This window comes from Poecilia reticulata, chromosome 7, assembly GCF_904066995.2.
Source record: "Poecilia reticulata chromosome 7, P_reticulata-male-v2, whole genome shotgun sequence".
NCBI classification, from domain to species: domain Eukaryota; kingdom Metazoa; phylum Chordata; class Actinopteri; order Cyprinodontiformes; family Poeciliidae; genus Poecilia; species Poecilia reticulata.
In genome coordinates, this window is record NC_088836.1 from 26,849,639 (window position 1) to 26,869,045 (window position 19,407).

General features: G+C 38.2%; 1 protein-coding gene across 1 annotated transcript in view; it reads right to left on the bottom strand.

Moving 5' to 3' along the window:
* klhl12 (kelch-like family member 12) overlaps positions 1 to 19,407 on the bottom strand; it is a 66,935-nt gene that overhangs the window by 28,476 nt on the left and 19,052 nt on the right. The gene's annotated exons all lie outside the window — the stretch shown is intronic.

Genomic DNA, 19,407 nt, shown 5'->3' on the forward strand with positions numbered 1-19,407 from the left:
AAGAAGTTCTCGATGCATCCTGTAGAGGTGAGCAAACTTTGCTACTCGTGTTGCGTTCCAGTTATCTGGAAAAAAAGGTAACTTGTTAAGAAGTCTGTATTTTAAAATGGCGTCGCCCACAAACATTGTTTGCAAAAACTCTTACAAACATAAATTTAAGCTTTACTTCCCAAAAGCAAATATAACTTTCAATTTTTCCAGTTTGTAGTTTCAGGCGCTACATGTGGCATTGATTTTAGACGCACTTCTATTCCGCATGCGTCTCGTAAAATTAACATATTTCCACCACGGTTTAATATGTTGATGCCAGGAGCGGTCATTTTGAACCGCAAAGTCCACCTTGCAAGTCGTAACTGGGGTTAGTTGGAGCTGCTCCCAGTTTGCTCAGTGGAAATCTCACTTCGGAGAACGTTAGAGTTGGTTTATCCCAAACGGGAAGTCGAAATTTCCCAGTTCTGAGTTCAACTGGAACGCAGCGTTAGCATCGATGACAGCGGCTGGTTAATGTCCAGAGGAAGCACAATCCATATAATACAACACGCATTCTGATCGCTTTATTAGTGGTAATAATATTTTCAAATGTTCCGTCAGTCAATAACGGCGTATTGAACTGTAAAAACTTCATCTTGTTGGAAAACCTGCAGTTTCATGAGTGATTCATTTGCACAAAGTATGAAACATGACTATAAAGTGAGGATGTCCAAATATACAGTTCCTCTAGAACAAAAAAAAATCCAAACTACATTCAGAGTCTCTGCGATTACTTCTTATGTGACCATATTTACAATCATATAGTGTCAATAAACTTAATTAATTTTACATTCCAGTTGTTTATTATGCGTCACTAATAGCAGATAGTAGAGAAAGAAGCAGTAGACTGTACGTTGTTGTTAATAATTTGATTTTCATCTTGTTATTAAAAGGAATTTTGCCGTTTTACATTTACATTGTGCGCTATAGAAAGAGACGGATCAGTTTTATTCACAAGCACACATACAGAAACCCGATCAGATCATTGAATGGCCGTCAGAAAACACAAATGACTTGTTGACTATTTTCATAAGATCTGCTTAAGCTAGACACTGAACTAGTTCTCTTGAAGAGTAGAAAAAGACGCAAAATGTTTGTCGTTGTACTGGTACAACGACAAACATCGTCGTTGTTTGTCGTACAAACGACAAACTGTGCTACACTGTGGGGTTAGCAACCGTCTTGGCAAGCACTTCCTGTTTGGGAAAGAAGGATGCGCTGGTACGTGCTGTTCAAGAATGCAACTTAGTGAGTAATAGCACTCCCAACAGTGTTGGTCTGACGTCACGCTTCGGTAACGCTGTTTACCGGTTGCCTACCAAGATGGCGCCTTCTGGGGTAACTTACTTCCGGTCCGGTCTTGTGGGAACTATCTATTAATGCAACATTTACAGTAAGTACTAGATGCTTTTTTTTAGGGTGACATGTCTCCTCCAGTTTCCAGGCAGAATCGTGTTATTTTTTTAATTTTATTTTATTTTAATCCTGAGATGGATCACAACACATGGCTTTACATACTGTCCGTAGTTTCACAGTCGATGTAAAAACCTCACCTGAAGGTAGCTGACATGCCTTGTAAAGCGAGCGAAAGGTCAGAGTAGCTCACACCCAACTCTATTTGCCAGCAATAAAAAAAAGGACGTGTGGTGTCCTTTCACGTAAATGAAAATATCATTAAGACGTCTGTTCATCTCAGTAATTCAGTTCAAAAAGCCAAACACGTGTGATGTAAGATGAGCCTGTGGCTCTGCCATAGTTTTAAAGAAAATACTTTAACTTCAGGATTTAGTTCTTCTTTGAGGTTTTGATCATGTGAATTTATCATCGGGCTCTAAAAGGTCTTCAGAGATTTCTGCTCTGACTTTAGACATGCTTGTGCACCTTTTTCCTTCCACCTAACTTTCCAACCTAACCATGTGCCAATGACTGTGCAAGACAGGAGTCGTCTCTGTGATTGTGCAGTTTGAACCTGAGTTTTGGGGGTGTACAAGGGATGCACAGATGCAAAACTTTGGGACAATATCTACATTGGATATAAATGATATCAGCAATATCGTTTATATTGCTGATAAACCGTATTTACTGATATTCTAAATATTTCTGTACTGTTTTGATAGAAATAAATGCCAACAAGATGAAAGCAAATATTGGTTAATACCGGCCTGGTTTTATTTATCGCACGGACAGATGTGTTATGACAAAAATCGTCCGATTCCGATGTTTGTGCCGATATATCGTGCATCACTAGTTTTTACCAGTTCGTCATGAAAGTTAATCAAATTAAATGCTTTATATTTATCACTTTGTGAACTGAATTACTGGGCTAAATGAACTTCTCAGTGATATTTTAGTTTGTAGAGAGGTATGTGTAGGTCTCTGAGGTTGAGCGTGGGACCAGGGATTTTAAAACTAACCAAAAAAAAAGAAAAAAAAAAGAATCAAACACCAGCACAGGGATGAAAACGATGCACTGTTCTGATTTTTCATCGTGTCATGGTGTGAGCCTGAGCTGGCCGTGTTCTGTATGATTGTTAGTTTTCTTTCTTTCTTTTTTTTTTTAAAAGCATGCTGCGTTTGTGAATCGACAGATTTGTCCAAATAAGAGATTAGTTGAGCTGCTACCATTCGTTTACCTTTGGGACGAGACAGAGTTCAGTACTTTGTCCGACAGCTGTACCTTTCCTTAGAATGTATGAACGTCCTCGCTGCAGGACACACCCTTATTAAATTTATATATAAGCATATATATATATTTCAGATCAGGTTTTAAGTGTGCCGAGTTCTTTTTCTGCTTTAACGGATTAAAACCTCAGCACCTGTGCAGTAATTGCACCACGTTTTCCCATTTTCTATACGTATGCTGAGCTTAGAAACGTATTTTTTTATTTACATTTGTTGTTTTCATTTTTAATAAAGAAAACAAAGGAAAAAATGTCCTGTTTTTCTTCAGATTTATATGAGGAAACATGGTCTCTTCATTCATCAGGTTTCCAGCACTTTCTCTACATTGTGAAAGCATTAAATCATACAAGGTACTTATGTCAGGTTTCTAGTGCAAATATCTTAACACATTTGAAATAAAACTAAACTTACTTACAAAATATTGGAGCTTGTTTTAAGTAAATAATTCCTCAATATCGATTAAGAATATTGCTGCAAAAAGTATTTTTAAACAAACTGCTTCTTCCATTTTTAAAGTTATCTGCTCATAAAGGTTTTGCAAGAGTTTCAAAGTTTTGGGGTTTGATTATTTTTTATTTGAGCTGAATGTCTTAGTTTGAGTAAAAGTAGGTCGATCTATGTGGTTTACTTACTCCAAAACTAAGATGATTGCAAAAATAGCTGTTAATAAATGGAAACCTATTTTTTGTACCACATGTTTTTAAGAATTACATTTATAATTTAACTTTAAAAAGTACTCAGTTATGTCAAAAAGGCATCCGTTTTTCTCGGAACACAGCTTCTGCTTTTACATGCGCTTTCTCCCGCCGGACACATCTGACCAATAAGGAGCCAGAACGTTCTCACGTGGTTTGTAGTGACAGGTTCTGATTGGCTTGTAGTTTTCTCTCTGTGGTTTCTCGGCTATGGCAAGCCTTAGTATCATAAAATCGGCTTTGTTTTGCCATCTGTAATTACATTCCAGCTTGTGAAAAAAAAAATGTTTTGACAACTCCAATTGGTAATTTAAGATACCCGCATTAAATTTAAACTGAACTGTTCTTACAAATTGATTACAATTTCGACAGATTACAAATGTCTTTCAAGATATCTTAATGGCAAATTTGAGAAATCAGAGATACTTCAATTAAGAACAGGGCCGTGCAGAGACCACTAACGGGGCAGGTGCTCAAAAAAAAAAAAAAAAAAGCGGGCACATCTAACCGCATTATAGGACAGAATATTAACAAAGCTACTCAGTTTTCAGAGTTTAATAAACAATTATAAATTACAAAATTGTGAGATATACAATCAAAGCTAAGGAAAATCTCTATATAGAGCATACAGCTATGCATATGTAAGATATTATTAGTAATTTCTTTCTGCAGGTCTATTTTGTTATAGGAAAGTATTGAAATATTCAAACCCGCAATTTAGCAAGATATGTAAATCAGAGCTGGACCACCAGACATATTTTGTCTTTACAGAATTACACTTAAAAATATAAACAAGGGCACAATGCAACATTTTAGTGGACTGTAATCTATAAAACAAAGAGCTGCCTGTTTGCTGCAGTGGAGATGAAGACGGTAGATTCTGGAAAGCAGCTGCATCAAACTTTAATGTGGAACTGCAGAAAAATGAAAAAAACAAAAAAAACAAAAGCAAAAATGTAATTGTTAATGCATGTCACCATAAGAAAAGCCTACTGAGTTTTGCTTAAAAAACTTTAAAATTAAAATCACACATATTTGTCTCATGAAGTGAAAAAATTATTTGCAAAACAAACTTATTTGTGCATGTCAGAAATCTTTTCTTGCTATTCTAAGTTTTTGCTTGTGACTCGAAGTTTTGCTTGTGATTCTCACATGACGTCTTGAGCAGGGCCTAAAATCGCAATAAAATATTTCTGATGTGTGCAAATAAATGTTTGTTTGGCAAATAACTTTTTATGTTCACGAGACAAAAATGAGTTAATTTAAAAAAAAGTTTTTTAAACAAAACGTTTTGTTTTTTAAAAAGCAATCATTACAATTCCAAAAGTTTTGATTACAATTTTATTTTACTTAACTGATTTTTTTTTTTCATTGAATAATTGGGGGAAAAAATTAACTTCATACTCTGCGAGCCTTAGGGTCTGAGAGAGAGAGAGTCTTACGAGTTTTTTCCCCTTCATTAATGACACTTTTATTACATACATTATCTCTGTCATGGTAGTTCAGGGTGAGTTATTTTTAATTCTAAATTAATATCCTTGTTGGACCTTTATTTAAGTGTTATTCTCCTTCAAGATACATTTACCTAATGCTAGAATAAATGAAATGTGCATTATGCGGCAAAGGAAATTAGAAGCTCGGACATATATCCATTATGGAGATGATCGGTTTTGGACGGGCGATGTGCCCTTATTGCATAAGCGATACTGAAGAATGACCGCTATCATTAACGATACAGGGAAAAAGCTTTTTAGTTATCTAGCTTTGCTAGCAACGTCGTTAGCTAGCAGCTAGCTAATAGCACAACAACAACAGCCTAATGTCTGTATGATAAAAATACTGAATCGACAGATAAGAACAGTTTCTCCTCACCTGGCTGTCTCCTCCCGCTCAGTAGTTCTTCAGAGAAAGGCAGGCGCAGAGGCCTGTCAGTGTCTGTTGTATTTCATTACCTCTCTGCTTAAACCACGACTCCGAGCTGAAGCAGAAACGATACTTCAACGTTTTCCGTCATCTGACAAGCAGCAAGTCTACTCCACTTTATTTACCAAAAATGTTTTTTTAATTAACCAAAAACTGTTCTGTAATCTGGAACGTTCGCTACGTTGAGCTCCAGTTAGCCGCCTTATCTCACTGCGCGAGAGGCAACTGCGTCATGCGTCACGGGCAAAAGGTCAAAGGTAACAAGGTGACCGGTTTATTATGTAGTACAAAAAAAAAACCCAACAAAAAAATAATTTTAGTACATGTTATTATGTGTCAGAAGAGGGCTTAGGAAATAATACCAAAAAAAAAAAGAATTTGACCAAAAGGGCACTTGGGGGCAAGGAGCAAAAGGGGCAGGTGCTCAAGCACCCCTAGCGCTCCCCCCCCTCTGCACGTGCCTGATTAAGAGTTTTTCTAAGTCCGAATATAATTGGAGATGTCTAGATTTAACTAATATCTCTGGAAGAGGGTTAGTGCCACAAAAAAAATTCTAATTTTAAACTTCTGATATCAAAAGTCAGAATTGTGAGAAAAACTTATGATTTTTTTCCCTGTGTGGCCCTAATACATACTCCGTAAAATATGTGTTCTCATAACTAATTTCAAATATCTGGAACGTCAGCGTTGTGAAACTGATTTTATGTTAAAACGGCCTGCCACACAGACTCTAAAGTACTGACTCCAGCAGGGGGCGATATTGGTTTAAATTCTTCCTGAAGTTCAAGATGTAATGCTTTTAATTCGCCACACGGTAGCGCTTTTGAGATGTACAAACGGCCTCCTGCTGTCAAATAATATTCTCTTCTGTTTTGGATTCTTTCCTGTTTTCGTCCTTTGTACATGTGTTTGCAAAACAACCTTGTGTTTTGCGGTAAGAAAATGTATTTTTTTAGCATGAGCTGAAGTGTCAGCCTGTTTGTCACACTTTCCATTAATTTCTAGTATTCATGCCGTTTTGTTTTTTCTATTATTTAAATAAAAATGTCCTTGCCTCTAAAACCTGGACTTTATATTCCAATATTTATTCTGGCCGCTCTTGAAACAGGTGTCATAGATAAATACTTTCGTTTTTTTCTTTTTTTTGGTCCCCAATGTGGGTTTTATACAAACATATGTAAGGCTGATGTAAAAACGCGGAGCTGGGGGCTGGGTGGGTGAACTTTGGAAGGAAAAACAGAAGGTGAACTTGTCCAGAGACAGGCTGCTGCGTCTGCTTGAGGAAACTCCACCGCATTGGGGTGTAGCACAGATGATTTAGCAACCGTCTTGGCGAGCACTTCCTGTTTGGGAAAGAAGGATGCGCTGGTACGTGCTGTTCAAGAATGCAACTTAGTGAGTAATAGCACTCCCAACAGTGTTGGTCTGACGTCAAGCGCACCAGCAAGTTAGAACAAGCTGTAGGAAAACTACAATCAAGGTGTAGCCAAGCGCCGGAAGTCCTTTCAAAGCCACGCTTGTTTCTAGTGAAACTGATGTCTGATGTGACAGGACTGCCATGACTCATGTGAGTTGTGGTTAGGGGTATTGTTCTGTTGTAAATATAAACATCTTGAGTGACACATTGGACGCCAGGCCGTAAAAAAATGATTTTCTTCTTATTCCAAACTGACTTGTGACAGCTTTGTGGAGTCTCTGCTCTCAGAGAAACACCGGACAATGCTGAGTCTACAATCTGAAGCAGTCCAAAAAGTACATCTGCCCTGCCCTGCTGACTCTTCCAGCATGCGTCCTCAGTTTAGTTATTAACCTGGAACTTCCCAGGCCAGCTGAGGGTGGGAGTAGAGGGAGGGCCCATGCCTCGTAGCCTGCAGATGATTTTCTGCTAGGGCCCTGCGGGGATCAGGAAATTCCTGAAATTGAGGAGAGTCAGGTCTTTCCAAGTGACTGTGCAAAGTCTGAGTCAACACTCGCTGCCTTACAGTGGAGCGCTTACTGAAACAGCGGTTCAGGAATACCGTGTCTCTTCATGCCTTTTCCCCCTTTCCATACGTCATGTGTCAAAAAGCGAGTGATTGTTTTCAGTTATTGACACAGGATGACAAATGCTGACTGGGCTTTCTCAGGTAAAATGCAAATGATTGTTTTAGCTTTGATCCGACCTACCTCCTTGTACAAGTTTGGATAGGTCTACGGGCCTTATCGCTCTTAGATAGTAAAATTTTAGTCTGCTCGGTTCTGCCTATTTTGAGCTGTTTTAGGGCCTTTGTCACTTTAGATCCAAATAAGCTACTGCAGGTCACGCCCCTCAACTCAACGTTTACACTCACATCTGCAAACTGATGTGCAATTCTGCAACTGTACATACTTGAAAAGCATTAATAGAGTCTCCTGCACAAACAACTAGAATGTAGCAACTGGTTTCTGGATGGTAAGTCAACAACAAAACTCTCTTCCAGCAGCCATTGTACAGCACACAAAGTGGTAAAACCACCAAATGGGCTGGAGTTCTGGTTGAGTTGCTAGGTAGGCCAAGATATTTAAGATATTTGAATTAAACATGTCTTAGGAAGACTTGGACATAAGGAGGGCAGCTATAGGAGGAAGCTGCAGTTAATAATACCTCTCTGTACACCTTAAGATCACTGATTGAGATTCCTTATTATGCTGGAAGACGACTAACCCATGTCTGATCATTTGCGTTCCAAAATCCTTTTTGGCCTCCAATTACAAACTCCTTAAAAGTTTGTTATATTCGGTCTAATTTATAGGGAAAACAAAGTATCTGAAAAGTGTGGCATGCATTTGAGTTAATAACTTTTATAATGAATTATAGTTTAAGTCTTTTGTGTCGCTACCACCTTTGCACAACCAATATTTTTTTCTTTGTTACATTGCTTAAGTTACATCAGATTGAACAGAGAACACCTGACATGCGTTCTTAATTCTTGCCACAAATTCTCAACTGGATTTATATCTGGACTTTGATTAGGCCATTCTGTCATTAACATACTTGGAGCCACACCAGGTAGCTCTGGCTAAATGTTTAGAGTTGTTGTCTGGTTTTCCTCCAGGGTTCCTGTGTTTCGTTCCATCAACTCTGAGCAGCTTCTGTCACCACGTTTCACCCTGGGGTCGGTGTGTTTTTAATGGAGGTCAAAATGATTTTAGGGTTTAAATAAACTAAAATTAAGGCTTTAATTGTTAAAAGAACAAACTTTGGTCAAAAAATTTTGGCCTCAGTTTGATTGAAGATCACTCTGGTGCAGTTTGAATGCAGAAGTGAACGCCAAACAGACCCAAGACCGCTCCAAAAGCAGGGCCTTCTGGGTAAAAACAATCAAAATATACGCGTAAGAAATGGCTTGTGGTCTTTTGCAAAGACAAAAGAGAAATCCTACAAGCGCTAAAATCTGACGCCACTCCATTTTTGTTTGCAATTTATGAAGAAGAAAGTTGCGCTCTGTGTCTTCAGAGGTTTTTGTGTCATTTCCTCCAGTGGTTCTTAGTGCAGCGCCCCCCACAGGCGAGAAGGGGAACATATTTTTTTGAAGGGTTTAGTTTGTTTGACAGTGCAGTGTGAAAGCGAAGCAGCTGAAAATGTAACAAGGTTGCAGTTTTGATCTCCAGCTGAACAAAGTCTGGGAAAACATCCTGGTCATATGATGAGGGCAACGTCTTCCACGTGTTTGTGGAAAACTGCAACCATGATCTTTTATGTCTTTCTTTCATTAAAAGCCTTCTTTTAGCCACTTCTTTAGCAGGGTTGTGGAGTATAAAACTAATAATTTCCCTGTTGGCACATTCTCCTACTGGCTTTTTCAGAGCTACCATTACTGCTCCTCTGATTTATATTCTATTTGTCTTAATTTAGCTTAATGACTATGTTTTGATAGACATTCAGTTGAGCCATACTGTTTCCATTCTCAGACGAGTTACCACAATTACCACAGGCTTCTTGGCTGATTCTCTGATTAATGCCCTCCTTATTCAGCCTGTCAGCTTAAGTAGGAAGTCATGTCTTGGCAGGTTTGCTATTGTGCCATTGTTTTCTAACCTAACCCTTTTAAAACTCTTCCACACCTGTATTACCGACCTGTCTGCCGTGTTTCTTGGTCTTTATCATGCTGTTTGCTTACTAATAAACTTCGTAGTCCTTCACAATATGACTGGATTTATACTTAAGGTGTTTTCACACCTGATAGTCCGGTAGACTCGGTTCGACTGGGGACAAGAGTTGCAACATTTGTTACATTTTCAGCTGCTGTGGTTTGCTTTCACGCTGCACTGTGTCAAACAAACCAAACTAATCAAAAAACCTGTTCACTCCTTCACCTGTGGTGGCTCTGCACCAAGAACTACCAATGGAAATGACAAAAAAAACTTCTGAAGAAGACATGAACGCAACTTCCTTCTTCACAAAATGTAAACAAAAATGGAGTTGCCTCACATTTTTGAGGTTGTAGGATCTTTCTTTTGTTTTTGGCAAAAGACCACAAGCCAATTCTCAACCTTATGCTAGATTTGCAAGTTTGTCTTGGTTGTATTTACCCAGAATGCTTGCTGCTTCAGTCCACTTCCTGTTTTTGGAGCAGTCTCTGGTCCACTTTACGTTGATAAGGATTCAAACTGCACTAGAGTTCACTTCAGCCGAAGACCAAAGTTTTTAGTCCACTGCCAAAACACAAAATCTTACAAAGTACTTTTGGTTTAGTTTCTAAAGCAAATATCTTAGTAGACTTGAAATGGGACAAAACTAACATACAAGTAACTTCTCAGCAGGAAATTGTTTTAAGTCAATAATTCAATATTATTAATGAAAAAGGACTAGATCCAATAAGAGATTATTTCATTTATGAGAAAAATGTCAGGTTTTAAGCTAAATAATCAGCCAGTGAAGCTAGTACTTTTACATCGATAATTAGAAATTATTGACTTAAAACAATTTCCTGCTGAGAAGTTACTTGAAATAGGATGAAGCTAAGATATTTTCTAAAGCTAGACCGCATCAGAGTTTGGTTGCACATTCACACCTCCACAAACAAACTAGACTTTGATTAAAGCAGACTAAACAGGACTGCTGTAAAATAAAACGTGCCTTACTTTAAAGTACAAATCTGTACATCTCTTATCTACATCCAATTGATTTCATATTGGTTTTTGCTGATATTTCCCTCCAGCTCTGGCAGGAAGTTTGGTGAATTATCCCAACTACGCACCAGACGGATGACGGTTGATGCTAGCTCAGCATAAGTGCATCATGATTAACGCTACAACATGATGAGCTTTTAGTCACGGGAAACACTTTTCTGCCAAACAAGCAGGCCGGGCCGTTTCTGAGCTGCAATGGAAAAGCACTGAGCTTTTCTCATTGGGCTGCAGTTTCAGATACCGATGTCTTTGGTTTACGTCTGTTGAGACATTCACTCGTGAGCAGTTCCTGTTCCTGTTCCTGCCCCCCTCTGGTTGCTGCTTTGAGGACCAACCGTCACACACGCACACACGCATACACGCAGACTGCCATAGCATATGCTATTGCCTGTGACAAACTAAGTTCATGCATGTAGGTCAAAGCATAAATACTGACAGACTTGAGCTGGTGGTTCCCCGTTTCGAGCGCACGGCACACCGATGACGTTTGTCGACATGCATGTAAACAAAGTTTGGTTGACCTCCCTGGCTAACCGCAGATGTCATCACTGTGTTCTTTTGGTTTGGTGTTGATGTTTTTGACTCCAAACAGCGGTAGAAAGTAAGGAAGGTAATAGATGCGTTTCTAGTGACGACTTTGAGTTTGATTTCCTGACGCACTACACGCACACCAGCTCTGAGTCTGAACCAGCTCACACCTTGGATGACAAGATACAGCGAACGTGAGGATGGCCACATAGTTTAAAGAGTGTGGGTGGTGACATTTTTTCATTGTTGCCACCCGCATCAACACACCCTGCTTCCTGTTGAGTAATCTGTACATGTCCAATTCTGAACATCTCTTATGAGTATTTTATCTTTTTGTTCTTTGATTTCATAAGTAAATAACTAAAATACAGCTTCCTACCGCAGTAGATCAGCTGCAAATGTTTGACGTTTTAGTAAATATTTTCCCTCAGGCTACAATCATGTAATCACAAGATCAAATCTGTCACCAGTTCTTCCTAGAGAAGGCGTTGCATTACAAAATTCATCTTTAATCTGCTTGTTTATCAACACCTTCCTTTGGCTTTAAGAAGAAAAGCTGTAATTTATTATAAAAATATCCAGGCATTATCCATTTTCCTCTCCACGTTTTACACTTGGAGGAAGTGTTTCTTGAAAGTAATTAGAATAGCAGAGGACAAAACTCTCACTTCCATAATATTCAGATATTGAGGACCTGGTTGTCAAAATAAAACGGGATGTTGGCCTGATCATCGCAGAGAGTCAGATGTCTGGTAATCTAGGAAAGTTTTATAGGCAGAGCTTTGAGGAACAGAGTAGTGGGTTGAACTTTCAGTATTGATGGCCAAGTGGCACCTTGAAGACGTTCCGTTTCTCATGAAGCAGATGATGAAATTAAAGGAAAAATATTACCTGTTTGATGTATGAGCATTTAAAAGAGTAATATTACCATTTATTTCAATGGAATTTCCACATAATGGGACAATAACGGAATTTCTATTTTATTTTATGTTGTACGAACAAACAACTCAGATCATCGGACCGTTTCACATTTGATGTTCCTGAGATTTTTAACAGCTGAAAACAGATATTTACATACACCCAGGGGTGAAAGTAGTTTTAAATTCTTGGGGGTACTATGACAAAAATAATAATAATAATTATTATTATTACATTTTTTATTACATTATTTTATTATTAATTGCTTCTTTGTGTGCTTTGGAGTTTCTGTGCTGATTAATTTTTTTGTGAAGCGATAAAAGCTGGTAACTCTTGAATTGCTGCAAAATAAAGCTGTATTTCCTCCCTCAGCCTACTGGCTGCAATGTTGACACCTTGAGATGCCATGAGACCTAAATCCTGAACATCATGGCATGGAGTGATCCTAGTTAATTTATAAGTAAGTATTATGATTAGAAAAATATCAAATATCGCTTTATGGATAACTAACCTTAGTAACCATGGAAACGATGCCACACAGTCATGTAGCCTAGCATATATGGAAACAACTGGTTAGCATCTCGTCTTTCGTGTGTTTCATTCACAGACGAATTAGCGGGACAAAAAAGTAAAATCCATAAGAGTCATTTCATGTGTGGGGACTTAAAGGATTATATGTTCATATGTATCAGAGCGGCAGAAAATTACAAGATCTTTTATTTTCTACCTGCTTCTTTTCAAACAAATTGTATAAACGTGCATGTCAACTGCCATGACTATTTCTCTTTCCCCCCCCCTCGTTTTTTAATTTTATTGTCTGTTCGAAATAAATTTCAATAAAAATAAATTGGATCAAACTTTTCTTGCTTTAGGTTAGTTAGAATTACCGAAATTATTATAAACTTTCTCAGATTTCAGAAGTTTACATGCATTGGTTAGCCTGGTTGTTTCCATCATATGCGATTCTCATCTCCCTTCGCTGCTCCGACTGGGATTTCTCCCATTCACTTGGATTCCTGTGGTAGAATTTCAGCCAGGCCAATCAGCGAACAGAAGAAAAAGTTGTGAGTGATGAAGTTGATTTTCTGTAGATGAAGTTGATTTTCTGTAATTTTTATAATTGTAGTTTGCCTGTAGTTTTAGCAATGACAGCTGAGAATGTAAAAAAAGCCGTTCAACCCATGTCAGAAATGCGTCTAAATGTTTTATCAACAGTTGTTAGCGGCTAACAATTACTTTTAGTAAGTGAGTATTCAGTCTGACAACTAATTGAGTAACTGGACAAAAATATATGTGTGAAGTTCTGTGCCAGAAACTGCTTAAGCTTATTCTAAGAGTAATACAAATACATAAAGAGCACATTTAACTAAAACTATTAATTCCTTTTTTAAACAAACATTTTATTGCTTAAAATGCAGCAGCCACATTTCAAACTGCGTTACAAGTTCCACTGGCAGATTTTTTCACTTAAAATATGGGAGAAAAAAAAGTTTAAAAATCCAATTAAACTTGTATTTTTTTGTCAATATTCAAGAATTGTTGACTTAAAACAAACTATTGTCTTGCTAAAATATTACTTGTACGTTAGTTTTGTCTTATTTCAAGTATTCTAAGATATTTCCACAACAAATGATATAAAAAATGAGATATGAGTAAGATTTTGTGAATTTTCAGTGTAGTTCTGTCAGTGTGCAAAATGTTTCTTTACCACTGTTTTGAATTAAGCAAACAGATATAATCTTTAGGTCAGTGAGAAAAAACCACCAGTCATGTTTTTGTTTATGCAGTGCGTGTAAATATCAAGTTTCTTCTGTTTCTGCTTTTTTTTGTCGCAGCTAAATGTTTCAGATCACTAAACCAGCTTAAAGTCAGACAAAGACACAAAAAGCAGCTTTCAAAAGCCGATTCTAGTTATGAAGGGTTTCAAACAAAGAGCGGCATGTTTAAGGTCACATGATGGGGTCGGTGTGTATTGAAGAGCAGAATATTGTGTTTTAATGCTTTTTAAGCTGCAGCCTCGTGTCAGCAGTTCAAACAGTTGAACGTTTTTCTCCTCTGCAGAGCATTTCCTAAACCGTGAAAACATTCTCCACTGCATCGAGCATTTTCTGTCCCCCAAAGAGGTGAAGACATTCCTGCATCGTTTTGACAACTGAGCTGTTTCTGGTGCTCCAGGTTTGGCTGATGGGGAATAGTTAAAGGGTTTCAACGTCATCATTATCAATAAGATGAAATGATGGAAGTAAAAAAAAATACAAAATTGTGTTGCGGAGGCCAAACTACAATGGAAGATTAGAGCCAAGCTAAGAAAAAAAAGCTAATATTACAAGAATAAAGTCATAAAATTATGCCTTGATGCTTGTATTATTTTCACTTTATTCTCTAAATATTATGACTTTATTCTCCAATGACTTTATTCTTGTAATCCTATTACCATCCATCCATTTTCTTTACACCCATGTCCCTTAGTGGGGTCAGGAGCAGTGGCGCAACTACACATTATTTAGGTGGATGCGTAGACATAGATTAGCCCCCCCCACCCCCCGAGGGAAGGAACGTCAGGGTGAAGGAGCGACGCTCACTCCCCCCACCCCGAAGCGATGATACGTGAAGGGTAAAACTCACTACATTTACCTCGTTATGTGCGCGAGGTGAAGGAGCATAAGGCGCGCTGAAGAGTATGGGAAAACATCATCGGCACGCCGCCTCCTCCAGACGTTTTGGCGCCCCCTCTAGTGCTGCGCCCCTATGTGTTGCATACCCTGCATTCCCACTTTTTGCGCCACTGGTCGGGAGGGTTGCTGGTGCCCATCTCCAGCTAACGTTCTGGGCGAGAGGTGGGGTCACCCTGGACAGGTCGCCAGTCTGTCACAGGGCAACACAGAACAAAAAACCATGCACACACACACTCACACTTAGGGACAATTTGGAGAAGCCAATTAACCTGACAGTCATGTTTTTGGACTGTGGGAGGAAACCGGAGTACCCAGAGAAAACCCACGCATGCACAGGGAGAACATGCAAACTCCATGCAGAAAGACCGGGGCCTGGAATCGAACCCAGAACCTTCTTGCTGCAAGGCGGCAGCTCTACCAACTGCGCCACTGTGCAGCCCGTAATCCTATTACTTTATTCTCAAAATATGACTTATTTGTCATTATTTTTACTTTATTCTCTAAATATTATGACTTTATCCTTGTAATATGTGTTTCAACAGTTCTGCAGTTTTTAGGACGTTTGCTCCAGATTAGAGGAGAATAAAAACTGAATGCCGTTTCTCCATTTTGTCTTATTTTGCCTCTTTCCTCCACTGGTCGACAGCCTCTCGGTTAACTTTGTTCTCACCTGCACTCAGCATGATTGCATATGATTTTAATCATGCTTCCCTTTAATCAGCAGGTAAATTTGTTAAGTCACTCCATCCATTTTTCAGACTGATTTTATACGTGATGGACGGATGATTGTTTGTGAAATTGTCTTCTTGAATTGTTAATGGTTTCCTCAAAAGAAAAGACGTGCAGCTGCCAGTGTCAATGCCCCCGAAAAGGAATGTTTGAAAAGGAAAACCGAATGGAGAAGCAGCATTCAGCTTCTATGCACCATAAATCTGGAACAAACTCCTAGAAAACTGCAAAACAGCCAAAACACTGACTGCCTTTAAAACTAGACCTAAAACCCACCGGTTTAGATAATCAATGAAACATTGATCAACATTTTGATTGGAACAATAACGGCTCCTGACAATTGTTCCAATGTTCTGCAACCTTATTTCTTTTTTTATGACGTAAAGCACTTTGAACGGCCTTGTTGCTGAAATGCGCTATACAAATACACTTGATTGATCCCAGATCTTTAAAATACCAGAGTAAGAAGTGACCAATGGTGTCCAACGATGGCCATCAACTCCTGAACACACTTCAGTACGAAAAGTGTCTTCAAGGAAAAGCATCAAAGCAACACTGAAATTCTGCAGGAAGTACAAGGATGTACAGCAAAGGATTTCCTCTAATATATTTTTTAATTATTTAGGACATAAGCAGTGAGAGCCGCCATGAATCAGGCGTTGCACAAACAGTTCAAATGTGGGGCGGCTTCTTTCTCACAGCTCTACCACTGCTGCAAAAAAAACCCCTCCAATAACGACACAATTTGGTGACTAACGTTTGATTTTCCATCATGACCGAGCCCAGAAGACAAAAGGGATAACAAGGTGCCTCAAAGACCAGAACACTGAACATTTTAACCCGTCAAAGAAACTTCCCAGGTTTTACCCACATCAAGAGGTGAGGACTCAAAAAGCAAGAAGAAATTAAAAGACAGAACGTTGTGATCAGGTGTAAGGACTAATAAGATGAGAATGAGTCACCATCAGGCAGAATTTACCTAGAAGTCAACACCCAGACGGACGTTAACACTGTAAACATTGACTCCTCACCCAAATTTAATGTATTTGGCAACTAAAGTACCTTAAAACTCATTAAATATTTAGATTATTTTTCGGTTTACAAAATAAACCTGCAAAGAAATTAGAAAACAAGACCTAAAGTAATGCTCTTATACTACACTCCTCTACCTCTGCTTGCTTTTATTTGCATCATTTTTGGTCTTGTTTCTAGTGCAAATATCTTAACACACTTGAAATAAGATGAAACTAAGAAACAAGTAACCTTTCGGCAACAGATAGCAGCTTTTTTAGAGTAAATAATTCCTTAATATTGATGAAAAAGTACCAGTTCCACTGTTAGATAATTTCACTTAAAACAAAATAGGCTCGTCTTGTTTTAAGTGAAATAATCTGTCGATGGAACTGGTACTTTCTCTTCAATATTAAGGATCTACTCATTTAAAACAAGCCGTTACATCTTGCTGAAAGGTTACTTGTAAGTTAGTTTTGTGTACTAAGACATTTGCACTAGAAACAAAACCAAAAATACTTGGTTAGGTTTTGTGTTTTTGCGTTGTAAACATGACGTGTTTGATCAGAAAAACATGAAAAAAACCTTTCTGCTGATCATGAAGTTGACCTTTTCTAAGCTACATAAAACTTTTCATTGTTTTGGCACAAAACGGAGCTAAGAAACACCACCGCACTGACTCAAACTGAGATTAATAGGAACATTTTGTGAAGTTTTATCAGGTGTAAACCACATATTCACTTGAAAGTTTTACTGCTCTGCATCAGCCTTTCGCTCGGGGACAAATATTCCTCCCATAATTAAGGCAGCGCTCGTTGTGCAAAGAGATGGCGTGGCGTTTCACAACATCTGGCCAGTGATACTTGCTGTGTAGTGACCACAAGTCGCTTCCGCACGTCAGCGTTGTTTTTTCACAGTCATCTACGGCGAAATAGCAGAAGTGAACCAAGATGTTGAAATTCTGGTTCACTTTAAGGCAGATCATGTTCTGGTCGTCTTACGGTATCTCGGCCGCCCGGCTTCCCGTCAGAGCCAATGGTCCGGATGTCCGGCGGGCTTTTCCTTGAATGGAGGATATGGGGCAAATCTGGGGCAAAGTGGCACAAAATGGCCTCTGGATTGAGGGTCGAGTTTGGCAACTTTCAGTCACTGCAATGCAAAAAGCACAAAATCTCACCAGGTATTTCTGGTCCAGTTTCCACTGAAAATTCTTTAGTAAATTAGAAATAAAATAAAACTAACTTGGAAGTGACTTTCAGCAACATATCGGAGCTTGTTTTAAGTCAATAATTCCTTAATATTATTAATAAAAAAAACATTTAAAAATGTGTATTTTTCCCATTGTTATAAGTGAACGTAGTATTTTTTCCCATCAATATTAAGTAGTTATTGACTTAAAACAACGTATGTTGCTGAAAAGTTACTTTTAAATCAGTTTTTTATTCTATTATTTGCACTTGAAACTGGAGCAAAAAGAGATTTTGTGTTTTTTCAGTGTTTCTGGAGAAGCTTCAAAAAAACAAACAATTTATCTTTCTAATTATTTGCTAAATTAACATCCATTTGTACAACTTCACTGTTGGAGTTTTTATTGTCTGTAACTGCAAATAGTCTGTCTATTAAAGCTCAATTCACATTTTGTCTATTTCTTATTTAACCAACTCAGCTTCACATTTATTTGGACCAGAGTGATTTTTTTTAACTAAAAGGTATTTGTGATTAATTTTTGCAGTTATGTACAATATTTTTATTCTGTATTCTGTTTTTTTTTTTACATATATTTTGTATTTTATCTCTGTGTGAGTCTATTTTCTGTGATTCTGCTGCTGCTGCACAGAAATGTTCAAATTCAGAGGCAAAAATTCAATTCAGTTTATTTATAAAGCGCCAGTTTACAACATATGTTGTCAGTAAAGGGTACATTTTATTCTAAATAATAATTAAAAACATGCATTACAACATATGTGAAATTTGAAAAAACAATACAAGTACAATAGGGATTGTGTTTTTCATCAGTACCTGATATTCTGTAAAATACACGGAGAATAGAATAAAAATATCGAGGCGTGTAGGATTAAAAAAGAATTAAAAATATATATAAAAACAAGACAAAAAAATAGAATATTGTATTGTACATTAAGGACATAAAATATATAAGGAGATGACATAAAAATAGTGTTGTCTGAGTGGAGGAAATGTCCAACTGACTAGGAATATCTTAAAAATGTGCTTATTTTTCTGCATTTTTTCCATTTGTTCCAAATAAAAAAAGCATAACAGTATTCTGCTCTTTGTTCTTTCGTTTTTAAGATGCATGCAATATGCAACCATCAGACATAAAAACATTTTGTTAAGAGAGAACGCGGAGTCACTGGATCTCCGTTTTAATCTTGAATATTGAGGAACTACCTGAAAGTTGCTTAGATTGAGTTGAAAAACCTCCACAGCAGAAAAAGTATTTTTTTTTTATGATCAGGCTCTAAGTTTGTAATGATTTTCCCTCTTTTTTTCCAGATGGGTTTATAACAGGCAGAAGGAGTCAGACGTTCGGATGCTGTTTTGGTTAAATTCGAGGCTGAGCCTGTGGGAAACCTCCAGCCTCTGCAGGGAAGTGAGCTGGAAGCCGGGGTTAGCGTCCAGACGGTTTCAACACCGCCTAAATGGCGAAGATCATCCCCTGGATAACAGGACGGATTATTTGCAGCGCCACGTGCGCGCGTCGCATTTACACCCACGGGGCACCAGGCTGCCTTGTTTTTTTATTTTGGGCCGTTGCCGTAGAAACAGCTGGTGGTTGACATCTCTCCATGTCAGCAACAAAAACACCGGGGTCCGCTGCGTGACATCCTGGGTGCTGTGGCACCAATTTGGGTCACAAGCCCAAAGAACGGGTAGAGAAAGCGGAGACTTCTGCCGCTGGTTACCATGGATACGGAAAGCAGGCCGGCAGAGAGACGTTACACTGACTTGTCATCCTGCTGTTATCGATATAAATACAATGAAACTTATAGTTTCTGGAAGGACTGGCGGTAAATTGATTTGATTGATTTTTCAAAGTTTTGGTT